At 44.5% G+C, this 20342-nt stretch overlaps 1 protein-coding gene across 6 annotated transcripts in view; it reads left to right on the top strand.

Annotated features, from left to right (window-relative positions):
• Positions 1–11740: 11740 nt before the first annotated feature.
• Positions 11741–20342, top strand: part of LOC110496815 (glutamate receptor ionotropic, kainate 5) — a 101704-nt gene continuing 93102 nt past the window's right edge. For all 6 annotated transcript variants that reach the window (XM_090208629.1, XM_036952753.2, XM_036952758.2 and 3 more), the window contains exons 1-2: positions 11741–12792; positions 17134–18994. The gene's annotated coding sequence lies outside the window, so the exon portion shown is untranslated. The remainder of the gene's footprint in view (positions 12793–17133; positions 18995–20342) is intronic.

Genomic DNA, 20342 nt, shown 5'->3' with positions numbered 1-20342 from the left:
AAATAAAATACCTCAAATGTTCCATATGCACAAACATTATTTCTCTCAAATGTTCCATCCCTGTTAGTGAGCATTTCTCATTGCTAAGATAATCCATTCACCTCAGAGGTGTGGCATATCAAGAAGCTGATTAAACAGCATGATCATTACACTGTTGCACCTTGTGCTGGGGACAATGAAAGGCCATTCTAAAATGCCACACAACACAATGCCACAGATGTCTCAAGTTTTGCGGTAGTGTGCAATTGTGGCATGCTGACTGCAGGAATGTCCACCAGAGCTGTTGCCATAGAGTTTAATGTTAATTTCTCTACCATAAGCCGCCTCCAACGTCATTTTAGAGAATTTGGAAGTATGTCCAACTGGACTCAAAACCGCAGATCACATGTAACCAAGCATGCCCAGGACCTCCACATCCGGCCTTTTCACCTGCAGGATTGTCTGAGACCAGCCACCCAGACAGTTTCTGCAATTTCTGCACAATGTCACGTTTCTTCAAAATCAAACCCAGAAGCAGACCAGGACAAGGAGAGTAGGAAGAAGGTGAGTATTTATTTACAAGTGAATGTGACTGGGTAGATATATCCAGGTGGCGTAGCGGGCAGCGGTGGTGAGTTGATGGGAGTAAATAGGTGGATCCAATGGGGAAGCGGAATCCTCCGACGACCAGGCTGGAATGGGGTAAATGATCCAGGTGAGTAACTGAAGACAGAACAAACGGAGGTAAGTTTAAGGCAAGCAATACGTAAAAAAAACAACAAAACAATTTCTATCCAACTTGAGGCTGATACTATGGCACAACATACTGTTCATGGCTAACGATCCGGCAGGGAATGGATGTCAGGTCCGGGCTTATGAAGAGGAGAGATGATGATCAGGACCAGGTGTGCAGATAGCTGATGGGATACAGGTGCGGGTAATCAGAACTCCCAACTGGCTACATTGCCCGGCAACCAGACAGGGTGCGTTCCAGGACGCCGGAAAAAACACTCCAGGACAGAACACAGGCAAAAAACAGATTCAGGAAACGGGATTCGTGACACACAAACTGTCAGAGTCTAATCTGCGTGCCATCTCCTCATGTTTCAGGACGATAATGCACGGCCCCATGTCAACAAGGATCTGTACACAATTCCTGGAAGTTGAAAATGTCCCTGTTCTTCCATGGCCTGCACACACACAAGACATGTCAACCATTGATCATGTTTGGGATGCTCTGGATAAACGTCTACGACAGCGTGTTCCAGTTCCCGTCAATACCCAGCAACTTCGCACAGCCGTTGAAGAGGAGTGGGACAACATTCCACAGGCCTGATCAACTCTATGTGAAGGAGATGTGTCGCGCTACATGAGGCAAATGGTGGTCACACCAGATACTGACTGGCTTTCTGATCGACGCCCCTTCCTTTTTTTTTAAAGGTGTCTGTGACAAACATATATCTGTATTCCTAGTCATGTGAAATCCATAGATTAGGGCTTAATACATTTATTTCTTTATATGAACTATAACTTGTTGCATGTCGCGTACATTTTTTTGTTCAGTGTACATATATACTTACATTTGTACGTGGAACTGCCCTATATTTTCATGAAGACACATTTTCGGGATTTCTCCTGGTTTGATAAACACAGCCGTAGCTCTGCCATCCTCAACCACAGATGGGGAAGGCCAACATCGGCGGATGCTGTGGTTTGAGACACAGCCCATGCAAATACGACATCTGATATCTCTAGCTAAACAGGCTGATTTTGATGGGGATTTTGAAATCATTAGTTTTCAAGCTGGATTTGACACGGTGCATTCAGAATCAGTTGTATTTCTTTTAGTAAAACACTCTCTTTCCATTTAAATGTTCCTCCCTTTTGTAGGGAGATAGCATGGCAGTTGGCCTTAATCTGTCTGTCAAGAGATTTAACGTTTTCTTTGGCAAGACAAATGTAAGCCAATCGCTAAAGTACTTGCTTGACATTATTTGTCTGTATCTATATAGTTGTACTATGTTACCAGTCAACAGGGGCACGTGTTCCCTTTGCTCCGAGTGAGAATTACGAACACGGTGAGCTGAAAGTCTGTGAATCACAAAGCCCACTTACGAAAAGAGTCCCCAAAGGTAGGTAAACTAGGCCTCGGTTCAAATAGAGAGAGATTGTTTGGCATGGAGAAGCTATTTGGTGGTGTATTTGTGGTAACAAGTCCACTGACAGCAGTCGATGTGGTGCAAGGAAGGTGTAAAGGTGCTGACTTTTGGCAGCTGTCTTGGTTAAAGAGGCAACCAAGCCCTAATGGTGTCAGTCCCAGGCTTAATTCTCAGAATTCTGAGCCCTGGTCAGAGTGGAACTCCAATTGACCCGGGTTTCTTTTTCCAGGAGCATGTCTGCAATGCGGGCAGGTAGACAGTTAAGTCAATGAGACACTTGTACTTCCAAATGAAGCATCAAGCTCTAAGTGCTTTCACTTCCTATGGCTTGTATGGATCGCGGGGGCGTTGATAAAACCAAATTGCCTCTGTTGAACTGATATTCCTGAGATTAAGGATACGGGTTTTATTTAGTGAGATCATGAATGAATGACTCTAAAGTGCGGACATATTTACCTGTTTCACACTAACGTGCTGACATATTTACCTGTTTCACACTAATGTGCGGAGATATTTGCCTGTTTCACACTAACGTGCGGACATATTTACCTGTTTCACACTAACGTGCTGACATATTTACCTGTTTCACACTAACGCGCGGAGATATTTGCGTGTTTCACACTAACGTGCTGACGTATTTACCTGTTTCACACTAACGTGCTGACGTATTTACCTGTTTCACACTAACGTGCGGACATATTTACTTATTTCACACTAACGTGCTGACATATTTACCTGTTTCACACTAACGTGCAGAGATATTTGCGTGTTTCACACTAACGTGTGGAGATATTGACCTGTTTCACACTAAAGTACGGACATATTTACCTGTTTCACACTAACATGCTGCCATAATGACCTGTTTCACACTAACGTGCAGACATATTTACCTGTTTCACACTAACGTGCAGACATTTACCTGTTTCCCACTAACATTCTGCCATAATGACCTGTTTCACACTGACGTGCTGACGTATTTACCTGTTTCACACTAACATGCTGCCATAATGACCTGTTTCACACTGATGTGCTGACATATTTACATGTTTCACACTGACGTGCTGACATTTACCTGTTTCACACTAACATGCTGACATATTTACCTGTTTCACACTAAAGTACGGACATATTTACCTGTTTCACACTAACATGCTGCCATAATGACCTGTTTCACACTGACGTGCTGACGTATTCACCTGTTTCACACTAACATGCTGACATATTTACCTGTTTCACACTAACATGCTGACATATTTACCTGTTTCACACTAACATGCTGACATATTTACCTGTTTCACACTAACGTGCTAACATATTTACCTGTTTCACGCTAACATGCTGACATATTTACCTGTTTCACACTAACGTGCTGACGTATTTACCTGTTTCACACTAACGTGCTGACGTATTTACCTGTTTCACACTAACGTGCTGACGTATTTACCTGTTTCACACTAACGTGCTGACGTATTTACCTGTTTCACACTAACGTGCTGACGTATTTACCTGTTTCACACTAACGTGCTGACGTATTTACCTGTTTCACACTAACGTGCTGACGTATTTACCTGTTTCACACTAACATGCTGACGTATTTACCTGTTTCACACTAACATGCTGACATATTTACCTGTTTCACACTAACATGCTGACATATTTACCTGTTTCACGCTAACATGCTGACATATTTACCTGTTTCACACTAACATGCTGACATATTTACCTGTTTCACACTAACGTGCTGACGTATTTACCTGTTTCACACTAACGTGCTGACGTATTTACCTGTTTCACACTAACATGCTGACGTATTTACCTGTTTCACACTAATGTGCTGACATATTTACCTGTTTCACACTAACATGCTGACATATTTACCTGTTTCACACTAACGTGCTGACGTATTTACCTGTTTCACACTAACGTGCTGACGTATTTACCTGTTTCACACTAACGTGCTGACGTATTTACCTGTTTCACACTAATGTGCTAACATATTTACCTGTTTCACGCTAACATGCTGACATATTTACCTGCTTCACACTAACGTGCTGACATATTTACCTGTTTCACACTAACGTGCTAACATATTTACCTGTTTCACACTAACGTGCTGACATATTTACCTGTTTCACACTAACATGCTGACATATTTACCTGTTTCACACTAACATGCTGACATATTTACCTTTTTCACAGTGATCACCCGAAAAACACTGTGATGGTTTGGATATTTTCTTTTCACATTGTCATTTTAAAGCACGGTTCCAGCAACTATGGTGAATGCGTAACCTGGCCAGCTCAGTACAGCTTGGCTCGGTTTGGCTCAGTAGTGTGGAAATCTCTAAAGAGCATTAAAAACAACTATTTTGCTGTGTCTTAATCTGAATGTTCTGAATGTTCAGCAAACGTCAACAATTCTTGGATACAAACATCGGTGCCTTGAGACAGGGCATGATGAACTTGAGACAGGGCATGATGAACTTGAGACAGGGCATGATGAACTTGAGACAGGGCATGATGAACTTGAGACAGGGCATGATGAACTTGAGACAGGGCATGGTGCACTTGAGACAGGGCATGGTGCACTTGAGACAGGGCATGATGAACTTGAGACAGGGCATGATGAACTTGAGACAGGGCATGATGAACTTGAGACAGGGCATGATGAACTTGAGACAGGGCATGATGAACTTGAGACAGGGCATGATGAACTTGAGACAGGGCATGATGAACTTGAGACAGGGCATGATGAACTTGAGACAGGGCATGGTGCACTTGAGACAGGGCATGATGAACTTGAGACAGGGCATGATGAACTTGAGACAGGGCATGATGAACTTGAGACAGGGCATGATGAACTTGAGACAGGGCATGATGAACTTGAGACAGGGCATGATGAACTTGAGACAGGGCATGATGAACTTGAGACAGGGCATGATGAACTTGAGACAGGGCATGGTGCACTTGAGACAGGGCATGATGAACTTGAGACAGGGCATGATGAACTTGAGACAGGGCATGATGAACTTGAGACAGGGCATTATGAACTTGAGACAGGGCATGATGAACTTGAGACAGGGCATGGTGCACTTGCCACTTACTCCATGTTTCTACTAAATTAAGTAGTGAAAGCCTCTAACAACTCTTTCCACTGATTTGTGTGACAGATTTTTGTTGTTGTTGTTGATTGATTAGGATCTCCATTAGCTGACTCCAATGTAGACATCTAGTCTTACTGGGGGTCCAACACATAACGAAAAATACATTACAGACAAAAGACTTTACAATTGACATACATTTAAAAACATTAACATGTAGCGTGTGTGTGTGTGTGTGTGTGTGTGTGATAATTAAATGCACCCACATGCGGTCCCAGGTCTAAATTAGGCCCAGATTAATAGTGGAACAATGACAAATCGCAGTGGAACTGGCTTTGAGGTCCAGAGTTGAGTTTGAGGGATCTAGACGGTGGTGAGACGGAGTGTTTAACCTCCCAAATGTTTGTGCCAAGTCTTGTCACATTTCACGTAACCATTTTGTCCATGTAAACATCAATGTTGCAACTCCTTTTTGACATTTCGGAGCTTCAATGAATCATTGGATCATTTAACATTCGGACGTTCAGAGTTTATTTCTGCTCAACCGTGCTTTCAGAATTTATATTATGGCTATTCGTCATAGTTACTTCATTTTGTCTTCTTCGCACCTCAAATTTGGACGATGACCTAGAGTAGCCACACAAACAAGATAGATTATCTCATCTAGGCAGTACGGTAGTGAAATCTCAGCAATTCATTTTCTCAGACATTTCATATTTCACAATTTGCGTCATGCTAAATACGCCATATCGTGACGCTAATGACAGTTGTTCCCACAAAGGGGAGGCTTTAACATGTAGACGTGTGAAAACTGGTTTGAGAGGATGTATTCTTCCTGGTATGAGGGGACATGTCCTTCCTGTTTTGAGAGGATGTATTCTTCCTGGTATGAGGGGACATGTCCTTCCTGTTTTGAGAGGATGTATTCTTCCTGGTTTGAGGGGACATGTCCTTCCTGTTTTGAGGGGACACTCTTCCTGTTCATCTTTTCCCTGTTGTTTTTAGTCTAGAATTATATCCTCACATTTACAGTCGTACACGCTGTTATTTTCTGCACATAATTCAAGTACTGTGTACCATCTTTTTGACCTGTGGTTCTCCTGGCAAAGCCCCCAATTGCTTGTATTTCTGCCCACCCTGGCCACGACCTATGCCTTCTCCACGCGCATGTGGGTCCCAAGTGTGTGCCTCCAAACATCTTCATTCTCATACTGCACCCCCCCCCCCCCCCCCATACCTCGACATCACCGCGCTTCATTGCTTCCCTCCCCCTCTCGCTATCCTCCCCTCCGTCTCAATCCTCTTTCACTCTACACTCTCTTATTCACTTTGTTGCTCCCTCAATGCGTCGCTCTCCTGCTCCCTCTCTTCCCTCCTTTCCTCTCTCTCTCTCGCTCACTCACTCATTGATAGTAGAGCGTATGTGACCGGCATGCTGAGAGCCTAATCATTATTCCACAGGCGAGGTATGGCGCCGGGGCTGAATGTCAGTTCTCCTCTTTTCTACCCCCTCTCTCTTTTTCTATCTCTCTCCCTCACCCACTGTTCTCCGGCTTTCTCCTTCATAGTCTTCCTAACGCACCTTTCTGACGTTCTCTCTCTCTCTCTCTCCCTCTTTCTCTATCGCTCTCTCTGGCTTCCCCCTCCATAGTGTTCTCAGGCTGTGGTGAACAGTGGGACCACACAGACGGGCCTGGAAAGGAGAGGACAGTATGAGTGAAGGGGGACGATTAAAACACCACAGTTGTTACATGTAGATAAGGGGACTTGGGTAGCGCACTGCCCTTAAGCAGGGGACACTAATGTCAAGCTGTGTGTGTGTGTGTGTGTGTGAATGCATTAGTGTGTGCTGGTATGTTACTGTGTGTGTGTGTGTGTGTGTAGATGTGTGTTAATTTTTTGTATGTGTGTGTAGCTAGACATTTGTATTACATCTAGGCTGCGTTGATTTCATGATCGGTCGTGTCTCATCCTTCTGAATATCTAGGTAGTATTGATTCATTCTTTTTTTTATTACATCTAGGCTGACTCTGATCAGTTTTATAGTTTCAATTCTGACATACTAGATATCCCGGTCATCTATCATCCTTCTGAATATCTAAGCAGCATTGATTTCATGATCGGTCGTGTCTCATCCTGAATATCTAAGCAGCATTGATTTCATGATCGGTCGTGTCTCATCCTGAATATCTAGGCAGCATTGATTTCATGATCGGTCGTGTCTCATCCTTCTGAATATCTAGGTAGTATTGATTTCATGATCGGTCGAGTCTCATCCTTCTGAATATCTAGGTAGTATTGATTTCATGATCGGTCGAGTCTCATCCTTATGAAAATCTAGGTAGTATTGATTTCATGATCGGTCGAGTCTCATCCTTATGAAAATCTAGGTAGTATTGATTTCATGATCGGTCGTGACTCAATTTGTTCTTATTTATTTGGTATAAATTTGCATCACCTCACATTCGATTTCCCCCAATTTATTTCCTCTTTCAGTTGTTCTCGTTTTCTCTCGTCCTGATCTCATATAAAGATCTGAAGCTAGCTATGCTCTTTATGTCCATAACGTCCCAGTAAGTGGTTCTCATTTCCTGCTTTATCCTAAGCACCCAGTGGCAGTTACAACATAGAAATACCCTGAATAGTGCCAGACCCAATGAAAATGGATATAGAGATGTGTGCACCATTGATTTTGGGAGCTTTCCATAGCAAATGTGTTATTGTGTTATTGTGCCTGTTTTTGTGGTGTGTGTGTGGGGTGTGTGTGTGTGTGTGTGTGTGTGTGTGTGTGTGTGTGTGAATGAGTGAGAGAGAGAGAGAGACAGGGGGAGGGAGTGAAGTACCTACACATCATGCCCCAGGGGGACTCTACTTTGAGAGGGAGAGAGGATGAAAGAGGGGAGAAAGGAGGATAAGGGAGGTAAGTGTCATGTATTGTAAGGGACGGTACGTAACACTCCTGTAGGGCATAAGGTTTATGAGCCCTGTCTCCCCCTGTGATCAGGCATTCCCTTTCCCTCTATCCTATCCTCACTGGATGCTGCCACACACACACACACACACACACACACACACACACACACACACACACACACACACACACACACACACACACACACACACACACACACACACACACACACACGCGCCATCCGTGATGGATTTCTTCTCTCACATAACCATCTGCCTTATGTTTTTTTAACCGCAGGTTGAGTCTGTCTGTGTGTGCTTGTGTGTGTGTGTGTGCATGTGTGTGTACACTGTATGCTTGCGTTTGTTACTGTGATTTATAAACATAATATTATGTGCTTTGTAGTGTGTGGATAGAAATGGATATGCCTGTGTGTTTGTGCAGGGAATTTCAGTGTGGTTCTATGTCAGGGTGTTACTAGTAGGAAACAGCATCTCCACCCCGATGATCCTCAACACTGGGGCCCCACAATGGTGCGTTCTCAGCCCTCTCCTGTACTCCCTGTTCACCCAGGACTGCGTGGCCATGCACGCCTCCAACTCAATCATCAAGTTTGCAAATGACACCACAGTGGTAGGCTTGACTACCAACAACAACGAGACGGCCTACAGGGAGGAGGTGTGGGCCCTCGGAGTGTGGTGTCAGGAAAATGACCTCACACTCAACGGCAACAAAACAAAGGAGATGATCGTGGACTTCAGGAAACAGCAGAGGGAAACACATCATCGGGACAGTAGTGGAGAAGGTGGAAAGTTTTAAGTTCCTCGGCGTACACATCACAAACAAACTGAAACGGTCCACCCACACAGACAGCGTGGTGAAGAAGGCGCAGCAGCGCCTCTTCAACCTCAGGAGGCTGAAGAAATTTGGCTTGTCACCTAAAACACTCACAAACTTTTACAGATGCACAATCGAGAGCATCCTGTCGGGCTGTATCACCGCCTGGTACGGCAACTGCACCGCCCTCAACCGCAAGGCTCTCCAGAGGGTAGTGCGTTCTGCACAACGCGTCACTGGGGGCAAACTACCTGCCCTCCAGGACACCTACACCACCTGATGTCACAGGAAGACCAAAAAGATCATCAAGGACATCAACCACCCAAGCCACTGCCTGTTCACCCCGCTGTCATCCAGAAGGCGAGGTCAGTACAGGTGCATCAAAGCTGGGACTCAGAGACTGAAAAACAGGCCATCAGACTGTTTAACAGCCATCACTAACATAGAGAGGCTGCTGCCAACATACAGACTCAAATCTCTGACCACTTAAATAAATGGACTTAATAAAAGTATCCCTAGTCACTTTAGTTTTTTACAATCACTTTGGCACTAATTTTGAAACCTTCATATCATTTTTTCAAAACTGTAGACACAAAACTCACAACCAATGATCAAAATGAAACATTTTCAAAACTATAACACTTTTCCCAATTACTTGGATACAATACACACAAAGCTATGATCGTTTTTTGTTCGTTGAACTAAAATCACCTGTTCAAAATGACACAACTTAACATCAAAGTATTACCATTTCAAAATGCAACTCACACTTTACAATCTGAGATGACTGTCTATTCATTTCATTACAATGATCTAACTATCAATTGATACAACTGCTCAAAATGATAAGTAACTGTTGCGTTACTCTTAATGCATAGTTTTATGGAAACTGACGAACGATATTCCATGTGAAAGTTTCAGGATAACGAGATCCATTGATACCAATTACTGTGGAACATGAACCAATTGGACTACATTATCTATATCTATGGTAATATTTCATCATCATTCTTTATCAGACACTGTTTCTATGGTCCCATGTACCACTTTTCCAGACCATGTTTTCAGATTTGACATTACTGTACACTCACCGGCCACTTTATTAGGTACACCTATCTAATACTAGGACCCCATTTTGCCTCCACAACAGCCTGAATTATTCACGGTGTTGTACGTTAAGAGATGCCCTTCTGCACACCACTGTTTTAAACAGCTGTTATTTGAGCGTTTGTGGCCTTTCTGTTAGCTTGAATGAGTCTGGACATTCTCCTCTGACCTCTCTCATTAAGAAGGTGTTTTTTCCCACAGAACTGCCGCTCACTGAATGTGTTTTGTTTATCGCACCATTCTCTGTAAACTCTAGAGACTGTAGTGCGTACAAATCCCAGGAAGGCAGCTGTTTCTGAGATGCTGGAATCACTATGTGTGGCATCAACAATCATACCACGGTCAAAGTTGCCCATTCTAATGTTAGGTCGAACAACAACTAAAGCTCTCTACTCTATATACTCTATATTTTGAGTTGCAGGCAGCCACATGATTCGCTGTTCGAATGTAACCTTCCTTGATGGGCTAAATCAGGCCTGTAGAGCTGATGGCACGACCTATGTCATTGTGTGGGATAATGTCAGGTTCCACCATGCTCAAATGGTGCAAGCATGGTTTCAGACCCATCTACAATTTACCACCCGGTACTCACCCCCATACTCTCATTTCCTAAAACCCAAATGAATAATTTTTGGGGGTGGAAGGTATATGATAGGCGCCCTCGCGAACAAGCCGCCCTTCTCCAGGCCATGGATGAAGCATGCAATGACACCACTGCAGACCAGTGTCAGGCCTGGATTTGCCCAAAGAATCTTCCCAAGATGTTTGGCTAATGAAAACATCCATTGTGATGTGGATGAGAACCTGTGGCCAAATCCACAAGACAGGGTTGATGGAAATATAGAAGTACAGTAATCAATCCTTTGTTCAGCTTTTTACAGTAAGCCAGGTGAGGAACACTGCAGTTGATGTTTTACTGTAGTTTTTTAAATTTTTTTGTAGCTAATTATTTTTGCTCTGATTCAAAGGAACCTATGAATGATTTTATTGTATTTCATCAATAAATGTCAGATTTTGTTCAATGATTCCACTGTGTCTGTAGTATTCTCTTTACTAGTCCTTTTACAGTGATGTATTTACGTGTAGTACCATAAACAAACATATATCACATATTTTGTACTACAATATTTGATGATTGTACTAACAACTACACAGTGAAACTATCGGTATATTGTGTGTGGGTGATCTAAATGAATGTTTCCTATGGTATTTCATGATAAATTAGTTATTAGAACCAATGATTCTGCAAGTGCAAGGTTTCTTTAAAGATATGAATGCACTGTGCAATGTTTTGAACATGGGACAGCCTGTTTTTCAAGTGATGACAGTTTTGAGTTTTGTGTCTAGAGTTTTGAAAAATGACCACAAGGTTCTGAAATTAATGTTTACACATCCTACATTACTCATCTCATCTCTTATCTATATACTGTATTCTACACCATCTACTGCATCTGGCCTATGCCGCACGGCCATCGCTCATCCATGTATTTATATGTACGTATTCTCATTCATCCCTTTACATTTGTGTGTATAAGGTAGTTGTTGTGGAATTGTTAGATTACTTGTTGGTTATTACTACATTGTCGTAACTAGAAGCACAAGCATTTTGCTACACTTGCATTAACATCTGCTAACCATGTGTATGTGACCAATACAATGTGATTTGATTTTGTACTGTGCGCGTATGTTACTATATGCCTGTGTGTCTGTCTGTGTTTTAGTGTGTGTGTTTTAGCGTGTGTGTGTTTGTGCGCCCATGAGAGAGAGGCGGGCTGATGTTTATTTTATGTTGTGTCCTTGATTGACAGTAGGGGATGAAAGGGTGGCAGCCAGTTGATATTTATCTTTTGAGAGAGAGAGAGAGAGAGAGAGAGAGAGAGAGCGAGAGAGAGAGTGAGAGAGAGAGAGAGACGATTGGACTGGAGAGAGCTGAAGAGGTATGGAGGTACAATGAAGAGAGAGAGAGAGAGCAAGGAGCTTGCTGGTAGTGCTGAATGCAGTCCGTTCCTTCGCTAGCCCCACAGGAAATACAGCGAGCCCAATACTGAGGGACAGCAGGACAAGAGGCGTTAGATAGAAAAAAGAGGAGTCAAAAAGAACAGGGGAACAGTTACACAGCTTTCACTCATCTCCAAATGGACTGGTCTTTATGAAGAAAAGGAGCACCACAGAAGCCCAGAGAGGAGGGGGTCGATTCCTGTCATCTTCTTGTGACAGCCTGTGGAGCCGTAACCGGGGTGTCATTGCGACAGCGTTTGCTCTGCATTTTATTTGAGTGTGTGTATCCGTCTACCTGTCAATAGAGTCTGGAGCTGTGATTGGCTTCATGGACAGAAAGTGATCTGTCGTTCTGTTCGTAAAAGGGTATTTGGACAGGACGGATTTTGGGGGATTCGGGGAATGCTTAAAGGACACAGACCTGATAGGGTCATAGTGTCTCTATTGCGCCTGCAACGCGCAACTCTGCTCGTCTCTCCTCTGCTCCTCTCCTCGGCTTTCTCCCTCGTTTCCCCCCCTTCCTCCTCCTCCCATTCTCTCCTTTCGCTCTCTTTTTCCCGTTGCTGGCACACACGCTGGTAATAGCCGTCCATTTGGCATTTGGCTGAGGGCTCCCTCACTCGCTCTCTGTGGCAACCGCTAACTGCTGATCTAGCAGGGGCTAACCGTTCGTTCGCCCATGGAAAGGGGACTGAGATGGGTGAGTGTGGGTTTTTCCCTCTCCTCTTTTCTCCCCCTTCTCCCCCTCATCTCCTCCTCCTCCCTCTCTCTCATCCCCGTTCTTATTTCTGTTACATCTTTATCTCGCTGGTCGTTATTTGTCCATTGTTCTCCATCAATCAACCCCCCCCCCCCCTTCCTATATCGACTATGGTCATCCATCAGCCATTTTATCGCCCCCCCTCTGTCTTTCGCTCCCCTCTTTCCCTCGTTTCTTTCGTCACTCATTCCCGCCATCACCCACCCAGCCACCCATCGAGGGTGCATACATACTGTATGAACGAGCCTGGATGTCAACCGACGTTCAACCGGTCAAAAACCGCCACTCACAGCGAACTCCCCACCCCCGGAATTCCTATTTCTCCACATAATCCCACTCCCTTCTTCACCCCCCAAGTTCCCTCACCCCTACTCAACCTCCATGATTACCCCCAAACCACTAACCACCAGCATCATCTCAGCTCCATAGACTCATATTTTTGGTCAGTGTCTGAAAAGCCATAAGGACTGTAATGGCTGTACGCTAATGCTAACACTAGATGGCACTCGGGGTGACGGGGTCATAATAGCACAAGCTGTGTTCTGTTACTGAGATCACCATCACTCTGTGTGCCTCCGTTGGGTTGCTGCAGCGGGTCTAAATAGCGGGAGGCAGGGTCCTGTTGTCCCGCAGGCTGCAGGCGACGTTCTGGAATAGAACACAGCAATGACAAACCAGTGTCTGTTCAATAACGCTATAGCTACACCTCAGGGGGGATGTGTTGAGTTCTCGTGCACATACACAGACTTACGTTCGTTCGCACGCACGCACGCACGCACACACACACACACACACACACACACACACCCTGACACACATTCTTTATCAAGATGCCTACAACCATGATGCAGAAAGGGGTACAGACACACACACCTACTGCTTTGCCATCTGGCTGTACCACAGGTTTCTCCATTCTGAGACGTAAATGGTGCTTTACCGTATGAAGACACAAAGATGACCCTGTGACTAAAACAACGTGAAGCCTAACGAATAATGACACAAATGAGAGAGAACTGTGATTTACAAACAATGACTCATGGGTTTGGAAACAGAAGTCCTAAATTACATTGAAATATTGGAGATGATATCAGAGCAAACCAGCACTTATTTTGTCTAGGCCTCAATACATAACCCAGATGATGTAAACAGAGATGCTTAGGAGACATTACTCATTTTTAAAAGGCTTGTGACATTTTTTTTACCTTTATTTAACTCGGCAAGTCAGTTAAGAACATATTCTTATTTTCAATGATGGCCTAGGAACAGTGGGTTAACTTGTTCAGGGGCAGAACGACAGATTTTTACCTTGTCAGCTCGGGGGATCCAATCTTGCAACCTTTTGGTTACTAGTCCAACGCTCTAACCACTAGGCTACCCTGCCGCAGTTGAACCTGTATCTTTCCCACTGGAAAGTTGCCCCTAAGCACAGATCCAGGGACAGTTTATGTTTAATCTCTGAGAGGTTTACGGTCAGGGCAGGGATAAGGAAATGTTGATCTGAGATATGCTATTAGGGGCATCCTCCGCCTGTGACCTCTCCATCCAGCTAATTTGCCTGCCATCACCATTCGCCGTCACGCCACATGAACTCCAAACTCCTACTCACCGTACACACCACACACACACTTTCAGTTCTCACACATTCAAACATCTATCTATCTGTCTCCCAGGAGTTGGAAGCATCCACACAAAGAATTCGCTCACAATAGCTACATGCGAGCTGTTGTGCTCTGCAGATGCACTTTCGGCTGGAGTGTTGCAGTGAAGCCGGGTAGCTCCATTTGCTAAGTGCTAAATCAGACTGTAGTTGCTAGTTGGTAGCTACATGCGGAACACAAGAGGCCACTTGACCGCCGTCCCCCGCTAAGGCGTGCAAGCTGTGCGCGTTCGGCTCCCGCTGCCACTGATGGCGTTACGTAAAGGGCGCTAGCGTTAGGCAAATGTTAGTCAAAATGTTGGTAGAATGGTAGAATCTCCAATGTCCACCGCTGTGGCTACACCTTCAAACACATTCCCCCCCCCTCCTTTTTGAACAGCCTCTGCATTTTCTGAAATGAACGCCCTTGGTGGTAATGTATATGATATGACCGCGCTGCTAATGTCATGGCAACAGTGAGGAAACATTGAGACAGCGTACGTTTGAAGCAGTGCGGCCTTTTAAGTACAGAGTGTAAATGTTGATGTTACAGGGAAGATACCATAGAGTCCTCCTTGTCTGTGTAAGCACTTACTTAGAAGAGCATTCGCTATATGTACAAAAGTATGTGGACACGCCCTTGATTCTGCTATTTCAGCCACACCCGTTGCTGACGGTTGGCCTTATAGAAGAGCTCAGTGACTTTCAACGTGGCACCGTTAAGAGATTCCACCTTTCCAACCATTTTTGATTTAACTAGGCAAGTCAGTTAAGAACAAATTCTTATTTTCAATGACGGCCTAGGAACAGTGACAGCCTAGGAACTTCGTCTGCTCAGAGGAGTCGATCTTGCAACCTTTCGGTTACTAGGCCAACGCTCTAACCACTAGGCTACCTGCCGCCCTGTCAAGTAGTCAAACAAGTCAATTAGTCAAATTTCTGCCCTGCTCGAGCTGCCCCCATCAACTGTAAGTGCCGTTATTGTGAAGTGCAAATGTCTAGGAGCAACACTGGCTCAGCTGCGAAGTGATAGGCCACACAAGCACACAGAACGGGACCGCAGAGTGCTGAAACGTGTAGCGGGTAAAAATCGTCTGTCCTCGGTTGCAATGTCAGCACAATAGCTTTTTCTTGAGAGCTTCATGAAATGGGTTTCCATGACTGAGCAGCCGCTCACAAGCCTAAGATCACCATGTGCAATGCCAACCGTCGACTGGGGGGGGGGGGGGGGGGGTGTAAAGCTCACCGCCATTGGACTCTGGAGGAGTGGAAACACATTCTCTGGAGTGATGAATCACGCTTCACCATCTGGCAGTCCGACGGACGAATCTGGGTTTGGCGGCTGCCAGGAGAACCTGCCCGAATGCATAGTGTCAACTGTAAAGTTTGGTGGAGGAGGAATAATGGTCTGGGGCTGTATTTCATGGTTTGGGCTAGGCCCCTTAGTTCCAGTGAGGAGAAATCTTAACACTACAGCATGCAATGACATTCTAGACGATTCTGTGCTTCCAACTTTGTGGCAACAGTTTGGAGAAGGCCCTTTCCTGTTTCAGCATGACAATGCCCCCGTGCACAAAGCAAGGTTCATACAGAAATGGTTTGTCGAGATCCATGTGGAAGAACTTGACTGGCCTGCACAGAGCCCTGACCTCAACCCCATCGAACACCTTTGGGATGAATTGGAACACCGACTGCGATCCAGGCCTAATCGCCCGACATCAGTGCCCCGACCTCGTGAATGCTCTTGTGGTTGAATGGAAGCAAGCCCCTGCAAGTCCCCAGTCACCTGAGCCACGGCGTGTTCACACTGTTGCCACCTGGTACACAGTCTCGGACCAGCAGGCTACGAGGATTCTACTACCACTAGACCCATCTGACTGCTGAACAGCTAACTCTAGCTGCCTCCCTGCACAGAACTGCACCTTAGAGACTAGTTTCATCTCAGAGACTATCTGCCCTTTAGAGTCTATTTCCACCGACGACCCGCACATCCAACCCTTACACACAAACCCAGCCACACGCACTCAAAACTCACACACAGGCATACACACAGTCAATGCTGCTTTTTCTACAATATTTGTAAGTACAGTCCATTATGACCGTGTAGTAAGTACTATGCATACTACGTCTCATATTGCTCCTATTGCTTGTTGTTCTTGACTTGTTATTGATATTATTGTTACTGACTAATGTTCTGCGTTGTTGAGGGAGTTAGCCCAAAAGCGCTTCAACGCACCCTTTATACCTGCTGTAAACTGCATGAGACATATAATGTTATACTAACATTCATTCCCGAGTTGAACAAATAGTGTTGTTTACCTCAAAAACAAAGTATGATTCAAGTCAGCGGAACCACACATTTAAAATTGGATGAACAATGATAGTTTGCATAACTACAAAGGTGGCTGTGCCTGCTATACATTTCTTATGAAATTGATGTTGTAATTGAACACGGCCCCCTGACAAATAAATGGAATAAGTCACATAAAATGCGGCCTTTTTACAGTGCATTTTCTGGGAGATGGTGAATAATGACTGGGTATACAATACAGTATGATGTTGAAATGCTGAAACGCACTCTGTCTCTCTCTCTGTCTCTCTCTCTCTGTCTCTCTCTCTTTCTCTTTTTCTCTCTTTCACTACAGATCCCGAATCACTCCTGGAGACCTTTTCACCTGGCGTCCATTTCCTGCCCTGACAAGGACCACACTTCCCTCCATGGGGCCACTCTTCTGTGTGATAACCTCTAGAGTACCCCGCATCCTTCACACCTAAAGACTTTGCATCAAGCTTGCTTCCTTTCGGTGGTGCCATGGCAACCCGTTCCGTTCACAGCCTCAGTGTTTTGCTGCCACGTTGAGTGACGAGCGGATTTGGGTAATTTTTTATGTATGATGACAAGTGGATGTGAGAACTAAAAGACAGGAAAACCATTGGTACCCGTGAATTTCCTGCCAAGATGTCTCACACGAGGTGATGCGGCTGTCATGTAGGAAGTACAGTAATGTATTGGATTCCGAAAATCCTTTAGTTCCAGATAATCTTGTTTCAACATAAACACTCTTTGTATCCTTCTGTGATCTACAAAGCAGTGGATTCACTCTCACAACCCAGAACTGAGCGATCGTTTGAAATTGCAACTAGGTTATTATCTGCCCATCTCTTTCATATTCCCATCATTTCACGTATGCTTTTGAGTAGCCTAATTATGTTTGGCTTACTCTAAGAGACTGCGTGAAAATCTTCCGCCCTCCCGGTGAGAAGTACACCTGAAACAAACCAATTACAACAACAACAAAAGGTGTAGATAAGGAAGGGAGAGGTAGAAAGAGAGAGATTAACCAAGAGTGTCAAGCGGGGGAACAGGTGTGGAGTGTCTAAAAGAGAAAAGTGAGAGAGAGGCCGGCTGACATTTTCAGAAGCCCGATTATAGAGGAGAGGGGAGAGAAAGGAGAGAATCCGTAGGGATGGTTGAGCAGGGGGATGGATAGAGTGGGGGGTCTGGGTAAGGATCAGGGGGCCATTTCAGTCAGATAGTGGGGTAACGGTGGGATCCCAACCTTTAGACTGACACCCACCCAGTGTCATTGGCATTCTCTGCACTGCCTTCCTCGCTATTCGTCAGGCGAAGGGGAGAGTGTAAGAGAACAAAAAGAGAGAGGGGGGTGGGGGAGTGAAAGAGAGAGAGCAAAAACGAGTGCTTCTGAATGATTGTACTGTCGCCACAACCGGGGCCAATTAAGAGAATTGCATTATATGCCTTAATCTTGCCAGTCAAGTGGGATAGATATAGACAGAGAGAGGAAGAGAGAGGGAACCCGAAAGAGAGAGGGGTACAGGTGCCACAGACAGATGTCATTATCGCCTTCCTCTTTAATTTAGTTTTTTTCTTTTCATCTCGGAACGAGATCCCTTTTGAGGACTGTTCGCCCCGTTCGCCGCAAGGGAAGGCGGGAGAATGAAAGAGTTATTTTTTTCCAATTGAAACAGAACGTTCTTTTTTCCTCCCGGCTCTTTTATTTGTTAACAGCACACACTCGTTCATTCTGCCGTCTGTTCATCGCTCCACCAGGGCAGAAAGCTAGATACTTCACCTTCACCTCCGTCTAAATCCCCTTTCCCCACTGCTGTTGGATATTTTTCACTCCTGTAGAAAATGCATCCTTTTGCACCCTGAGGGAATCATTTCCTATTAAAGAACAAACCCAGGGGTTGGACATTACTCCTATATAGGTTTCCCCCGTAATACACCGTATCACCATATCAAAAAGAATAGACTACTTGGTGAAAAGAAACAGAAAACCCTCCCAAAGCCCAGAGACCCAGTCCCTCACGACACCCCCCAACTCCTTTCTCTTCCTCCCCTCCCTCCGCTCCTCTCGGATCTTACTCCTCTCGCTCCATTCCTTTTATCCGTGGGGGCATCCCACTCCCCGCCGGGACTAAGCCGGCTTGCATCCGCGGGAATCTTTTGATATCGGCTCCTGGTGTCGTCTGATTCATTCTGTGAGTATACCTCTCTTTCCTCTCGCTCTCCCCTCTCAGTTGGTGTGTGAGTGCGCCATTGTGTGTCTACTCTACAGGTACCTTGCCTCCTGTTAAGGCGTCTCTCCCTTCGTTTGATTATAGTGACGAGCTTGTAGTAAGTAATGCTCTCTAGTAAAGGGTAGACCGGTTTAGTCGGTGTGTGTGTGTGTGTGTGTTTTTTTTGTGTATGTGTGTGAGATGTATTTACATGTGAGGAAGGCAGTAGTGTTGATGATGAATGATGCACCTGAGGTACTTTGTGCATGATTGTAGATAATTATAAACTGGGTGGTTTGAGCCCTGAATGCTGATTGGCTGAATGCTGTGGTATATCAGACCGTATACCACAGGTATGACAAAACATATATTTTTACTGCTCTATTTAGGTTGGTAACCAGTTTATAATAGCAATAAGGCAACTCGGGGGTTTGTGATAAATGGCCAATATACCACGGCTAAGGGCTGTGTCCTAGCACACTGCGTTGAGTCACGCTTAAGAAGAGCCCTTAGCCGTGGTATATTGGCCATATACCACACCCCTTTGGGCCTTATTGCTTAATTATACAGGTATGGTTGTGTCTTCTCTGCAATGTGCTTGTGTTAATTATGTGTGTGTTCGTTTTTTCCTTTTATATGTGTTTGATGGAATGTGTTGATTTACAAGCTTTCAGTCTGCACTCCCCAAAAATATTTTGGCTGCCCTTAAGTTTTGCTCTTATCATATTTTGTGAACATTACACAATCAATTCATGTTTTCTGGCGGAATGTAATCGTCTCTTTTAGAATTTACTTAACTCGGTGGGACTTGATGTGCACCAGATTCATTCATGTAGAAATGAACTGATCAAATTTCGTTTGGTCACAGAGTTTTTCTTTTTTGGGGGACAGACCTCATTAGACTAATACCCAGCATGCTTTGCAATCAGACATTTGTACATTTACATTTACATTTTGGTCATTAAGCAGACACTTTTATCGAGAGTGACTTCAGTCAGTGCATTCAACCAAGTTAGATAAACAATCACATGTACAAAGTAAAACGTTTATGTAACCATTACTGAGAATGTTGTTGTAGTTAAAGCGATACTTCGGGATTTTGCATGCAAGCAGATACCCATAGGTTACAAGTCATTGTGCTAACACTAATTAGCATTGACCTGTGAAACTAGAGCTAACTTCCTTCACTGGACACAGAGACATAAAAATGGTTTGCACGAGATAATCTGACTCTTGGGAAGCAGATAAATGGAATTGCCAAAATCCTGAAGTATCCCTTTAAACTGGTATGTTGGTTGATACGCTGTACCTTCAACCCTGTTGGTTTAGG

Source organism: Oncorhynchus mykiss, chromosome 18 (assembly GCF_057628025.1).
Source record: "Oncorhynchus mykiss isolate SJ-2025 chromosome 18, ASM5762802v1, whole genome shotgun sequence".
Classification (NCBI taxonomy): Eukaryota; Metazoa; Chordata; class Actinopteri; order Salmoniformes; family Salmonidae; genus Oncorhynchus; species Oncorhynchus mykiss.
The sequence above is the reverse complement of the archived record's forward strand: the minus strand, read 5'-3'. Positions and strand labels throughout refer to the sequence as shown.